The following is a 6,445-nucleotide window of genomic DNA, read 5'->3' as shown; positions in this document are numbered from 1 at the left end:
TGTAAAACAGTCTTCTTTGTTTACCGGATCGCCGATTTACACCCTCGGTTTCGGGGTCTACTTCAAAGCATCTGGCCTTGTGGAGTTTCTTAGTTTTACAGACGTCCCCCTTAACCCTCTGAGGGTTATATACGCACGCATATATGCGTTTTGAGGCGTTTTCCCCTGATGACGCCAATAAGAACTTAAATTACACTTTCAGTTTTGATCATACAGACAAGATCTATATATTAATAAAATCTTTAAAGTGTCTACTTTTTTTTTGTATGCACACATGTTTAAAATAAAACTTTGAGCATTAATAAAATAAAGAAAACAAACAGGGTGCGCTGTCTGTCTCTTTGGTCTGTGTGAACTGCAGGGAGAAACACGTCATTAAAATGAACTGAAACTCAGCGAATACTCCACAGAGAGACACAAGATACATATCTATAGAAAGCTTGAATTGTCTACTTTTACATTTACCAATTCAACTCAAAAACAAATTTGTTTTTATGTAATCCGTATGAAAGTAAGAAGTGGTACAGATTCTCCTGTATCGGCTCATTACAGCTGATGTGATCCCGCCTCCCCGTGCGCGCGCTGTTCATATGGAAATGAACCTTTCATCAACAGCGCGCGCACAGGGAGGCTGGATCACATCAGCTGTAATTAAACAAAAAAAAGCATAAAAACAGATTAATTATGTTCGAGTTGAATTGGTAAATGTAAAAGTAGACAGTTCAATCTTTCTATAGATATGTATTTTGTGTCTCTCTGTGGAGTATTTGTTGAGTTTCAGTTCATTTTAATGACGTGTTTCTCCCTGCAGTTCACACAGACCAAAGCGACAGACAGCGCACCCGGTTTGTTTTCTTTATTTTATTAATGCACAAAGTTTTATTTTTAACATGTGTGCATACAAATAAAAGTAGACACTTTACAGATTCGATTAATATATAGATCTTGTCTGTACGATTAAAACTGAAGGTGTAATTTAAGTTCTTATTGGTGTTTTTTTTTGGCACTGTTCTTACACTTTTATATTTTAACATCTAATTTAGGTGTAATTAGTTATAACAGCTATATTTTCTGTTATAGTGACTGTAGTAATGCAGCTAAAAAGTCAACTTTAATTGTTTAGGCCTAATCGACTGTTTAACTGAACTCACAAGTAAATCTTAAGTTTTTTGTGTCAAATACATTCTCAAATAACCTAAACACTGAATATATATACCTTATTTTGTCCTCAGATTCTTTTCTTGTAACTCTGCTCTCTCAGTCACATACCTGTCTGATGGCTCATTATGCAGATCAGTATGCAGGTCTTTTTGTTCTCAGGTGTGAATCACTGCATTAGTAATGCTAGTTCACGCCTTCTCGCATAGAGCCTTTACACTCAAAAAGTGACTTAAAAAATGTTAATCACTATATTGTTTTCTGTGAGCAAGTAAAAAATATCATTTTCACATCATTTTGAAGCAAAAACACTAGTCCACCAGCCCAGTTCTCAAAAAGTCTTGTGAACAAATGTTCTGTATGAGTTTCATGGCCTTATTTAAGCTACTTTTATTTTCACAAAACTTACTAACCATGCATAATATTTTTTTCCTAAAAAATACAAACACATACATTTATTTTGGTCACGTATTATTGTAGACCAGTTTGTGCTGATTACAAGAAAAATACAGGTTGGTCAATAATATATTATAAGTAGCTGAAAAAAGCACAAATATCAGAGCATGTCCAAACATCTCAAGGACCCCAAAATCACCCCGGACCTCAGAGGGTTAAGATAGCAAACCAGATAAGGTTATCAGGATGGTGCCATGCATGCTGGAAGAGGGTGTTCAGGAATGTGATCCATTGACTGTTCTCTCTATGGGAGCCCTGTTATTCGCTACAGCTCTATAGGGTACAGGAGTAGAAATTCCTGAGCACCTTGGAGGGCAGTCTAAAGTCTCTCAAGTGTCTGAGGTGGTAGAGACGCTGCCGGGCCTTTTTCACAACGGTGTTGATGACAGGTCCTGCGTGATGTGAACACCGAGGTATCGGAAGCTGTCCACTCTCTCCACTGGGCTCCTGTTGATGATGGGGGTCTTGTAGTTCCTCTCCTGCTTTGTACTAAAGTCCACTATCAGCTCCTTTGTCTTGCTGACGTTCAGGAGGAGATTGTTCCTCTGGCACCAGTTCTCCAGATTTACAATCTCCTCTAGGTAGGCTGACTCATCATTGTTGGTGATCAGGCCCACCATGACAGTGTCGTCAGCAAACTTGATGATGGCGGTGGAGTTGGTAGTGGCCACGCAGTCGTGAGTGTACAAAGAGTACAGCAGGGGGCTCAGAACACAACCCTGGGGGGCTCCAGTGCTGAGAGTGAGTGAGGCTGAGACATGTCTGCCCATCCTTACTGCCTGTGGTCTGCCAGTTAGAAAATTGGAGATCCACTGACACATTGATGAGCTGAGTCCCAGGTGCTCCAGCTTGGTGGTGAGCGTAGAGGGAATTATGGTATTGAATGCAGAGCTGTAGTCGATGTAGAGCATTTTAACATAACTCCCTTTCCTACTGTAGTGTCCAGGTGAGTAAGTGATTTATGGAGGAGATGTGAGATTGCATCGTCTGTGGAACGGTTCTGGCGGTATGCAAGCTGTAGTTGGTCGAGTGTAGAGGTCGACCGATAGATCGGTCGGCCGATATATCGCACCGATATTTGTCATTTTTTAATATATCGGCATCGGCCGATATCCTTGTTTAGTAGCGCCGATTTAAAGTCAGGCACATCTGCGGGCAGTCCCATGTTATCGATGCGGTGGAATGTGCTGCTGCCGCGTGTGAAGGACCCCAAGCCAAAACTTCAAGAAAAGATTCAACAGTCCTGAGAGATAAAGGTAAGGCTTAAATTCTGATATTTCAAAGTCCCTTAGTCAAACATATATAGCGGACCAGCCTATACCTTAGTGTACCTAGTTTTTAACATGTCCACATGCTGTACAGATAGACTGGAACGCTGCCTGTTAACTGTTAGATTCGCGACAAAAACACCAACACAAAAATCCTTTCAATTTGCGGTTCGGGAGTTCTCATCCATTGGTCATATGGTCTGGAGACGCGTGTTTTTACAGCGTTCAGCAATAGCCAATCACAGACATTTGATGATCGCTGTGGCCAATCGGAGGCGGCTAAATTACAATCCACTCACCACTCAAAGTGCCGGTTTCAGTTTTTCTGATTTCTACACATTCGCAAACTCTCTCATTAAAACAAAGAAAGTGTAGGTATTATATAAATAAGAGATTAATTGTGCAGTGTAAAGGTTATTTTATTACTTTTTATGAACTTTTTGGGATTGCGTTGAACTACAGTAAATAAGTGACAGCTTTCCAGTGATTGTAACGGGAGCGCCTATTGCGCACTTTCTAGACTATAATCCATTCAGGATTTGAATACATTTACTCACGGATTTACTCTCTGATAACCCAATATTGCCACTTGCCATTGTGTTGCATATAATACATCAGTTAACTAAGTGAAGGTGAAGTAGGTGTTTGCTCAGCGAAATATGTCTGTACAGCCACACTGCATGTGTGTAAACAGATAACTTATGTATAGCTTTATTTTTTTTTTCTTTCACCATGCAGCAAATGAAAAAAAAAAACTATTTTAACTATTTTAAGGTTTAAACAAAATTCCCCTGTAAATCACTTTAAGGAGTCAAATATCACCTCGTAATGGGAAGGGTAAACAGTCAAAATTTCAGGAGCACATTCTAAACAATAATCAAAAAATCTGATTAAAAAGAACAAGAAAAGTAAGCGTAGAGCCCTGGTAATGCAAATAAAATGGACATCAGCCTGATAAACTGACATGTTCTGACCAATGACTATATATACGTCACAAATTATTTTCCTCATTAAACCTGTCTAACGTTAACCGTCAAATCTCAGAAATCACTAAGGGTTTAGCACTGTCCTTGCATACATGGCTGTGCAACATTTTTGTGATCACTACTTTATGGTACTTTGGTTTGTAACTTGTAAGCAATCTGTTAACAACACAAACAACACATTAGTGAATGGTTTTGGTTCTTTTACACTTTTCCTCAATTAGAGTGTAATTGTTATAATGTGAATTGAATATTGGAATTATAGACTGAATTGAAGATGAAGGCACTACTAAAATGCTAACCATGAATGTTTCTTCTGTTTAGTAATGCTGTCTGATGGCTGAACAAAAATCTAATCCAGTATGGCAGCATTTCACAGAGCCAACTTCAGGGAAAGCCAGGTGCAATATCTGCAATGGAATGGTGAGCTTGGGAGCTGAAAAAGGTAGAAAGAAAAACACCTCTAATTTGTGGAGTCACCTGAGGTGTCACCATCTGCAGGCTTACAAAGATGCACAGAAAGAAAAAGAAAAAGCAGCTTCCTCTGCCTCTTCTGCCAATGTATCTCAGCCAACTCTAACAGAAATGTTTGATGCCCAACGTAAATGGCAGAATTCGGATCCTAGGTCAAAAAAACTTGACACTTTAGTTACGGAAATGATTGCCACAGACAATTAGCCATTTACATTTGTCTCAGGTATTGGTTTTCGGAGGCTGGTGGCTGCAATGGAGCCCAGATACAACCTAAAAACTGAGAAGCACTACCGCACAGACATCCTAGATGGTATTGTTGCAAAAGTTGAGAAGAAAATAAAAGCACTGATTGCAGAGGATGCTGGCCCTTTTTTGTCTTTCACAACAGACTGCTGGTCTGGGGACACTGAAGCACTGATGAGTCTAACATGTCATTTCATTGACGACAACTGGGAAAGGAAACAAGTCGTCCTAAATGCCAAGGCCATGTCTGGCTCCCACACTGGGGAGTACATCAGCAACTTGTTCATCAGCCTTCTAAAGTACTGGGACATCAGCCACGACAGGGTTGTACTTGTGCTCCGTGATAGTGGTGCTAACATGGTTAAAGGCCTCAGATTGGCAGAAATACCTGATCTCAGCTGCAGCGCACACACCATAAAGCTTGTGGTGACCGATGGCATCAACAGTCAGCGAGCAGTGCTGGACATTAATGCCAAGTTAAAGAACATCGCTAAACATTTCAACCACTCTGTGCTCGCAAAGCAGAATCTGAAAAAAATTCAAAAAGAACTTCCCCCAGCACAGTCTCATTCAGTCTGAACCCACTCGCTGGAACTCCACGCTCCACATGATGCAGAGGATGCTGGAGCAGAAACGAGCACTCAATATCTATGCTGGAGAATATGGAAAAATTGCGACTCCAGCTGCAGATCAGTGGGACATAGTTTCTAATTTGATTGACACGTTGGAACCTGTTGAGGAGGTCACCCTCGAGATCAGCAGGTCAGAGGCTTCCATCTCCAGTGTCATCCCAAACATTGCTGTGCTGAAGATGGTGCTTCAGGCAGAGGGTCCTAACACGAGGGGAATTAAAACACTGAGAGACACCATGCTGCAAAGTTTGCAGAAAAGGTTTGCAAGGATGGAGGAGACAAAATATTTGGTGTTAGCGACACTGCTGGACCCTCGTTATAAGGGTCATGTCTTTTTTGCAGTGGACACACTGACCAAGGCAAAGCAATGGATAAAAGAAGAGTATGCCATTGTGTCCGAGCAACTGAAAACAGCCTCCACTGAAGACCAAGGATCAGATCCGAATCCGAAACAGAGAAGAGTGGAAGATGAAGAATTACCTGGTCCCTCCAGTGTTCTTAAACAAATGTATGCAAACATCTTGGGGCTTCATGGAACTCCTACTGAGGAGAGTGACGATGAGCATCAGATCTCTGAGCAGCTGGATCAGTATCTCTGTGAGCCATTGATTGACAGAAAGACTGGTCAACCACTGGAATGGTGGAAACAGAATACATCCCGCCTACACCTTCTTGCACCACTGGCAAGGAAATTCCTCTGTCCACCCCCTTCCTCTGTTCCCAGCGAGAGGGTATTTAGTGAGATTGGGAATATTTATGACAACAAGAGGAGCCGCCTCACAGGAGTACATGCAGAACAGTTGTGTTTCCTGCATTACAACCTGCCATTCTTAAACTGGGAGTACTGAGAACTTTCAGTGAAGATGGGTAGAGTAAGGAAGACTCAGGGACTTTTATTTTTATATTTTTTAGTTTAATTGATTTTTATTTATTTTATTTATGTTGTATTTATTTTATTTAAATGTATATTTAAGTTTATTCCTGTTCCAACAAACTTGAAAAATTCTGCTAGATAAATGCTCTAAAACATTTATGTAAATGATTCACAGTTTTTTTTATATTACCTGTTTTATTTAGAAGTCAGTGTTCAATAAATTATGTTAAGTTTAGAAATGTTGTGCATCCAGTTGTTATTAGTGTGACCTTTTAGCATGCAAATGAAAGGGAAAACTTCAAGATATCGGCCCTAAAAATCGGCCAAAAAAATCGGCAGCACATATCGGCCATCGGC

The 6,445-nt window shown here is 40.4% G+C and overlaps 1 pseudogene; it reads left to right on the top strand.

Moving 5' to 3' along the window:
• The first annotated feature begins 4,285 nt into the window (after positions 1-4,285).
• On the top strand, positions 4,286-6,062 carry LOC128520329 (zinc finger BED domain-containing protein 4-like; annotated as a pseudogene).
• The last annotated feature ends 383 nt before the right edge of the window (positions 6,063-6,445 follow it).

Source organism: Clarias gariepinus, chromosome 4 (assembly GCF_024256425.1).
Source record: "Clarias gariepinus isolate MV-2021 ecotype Netherlands chromosome 4, CGAR_prim_01v2, whole genome shotgun sequence".
Classification (NCBI taxonomy): domain Eukaryota; kingdom Metazoa; phylum Chordata; class Actinopteri; order Siluriformes; family Clariidae; genus Clarias; species Clarias gariepinus.
The sequence above is the reverse complement of the archived record's forward strand: the minus strand, read 5'-3'. Positions and strand labels throughout refer to the sequence as shown.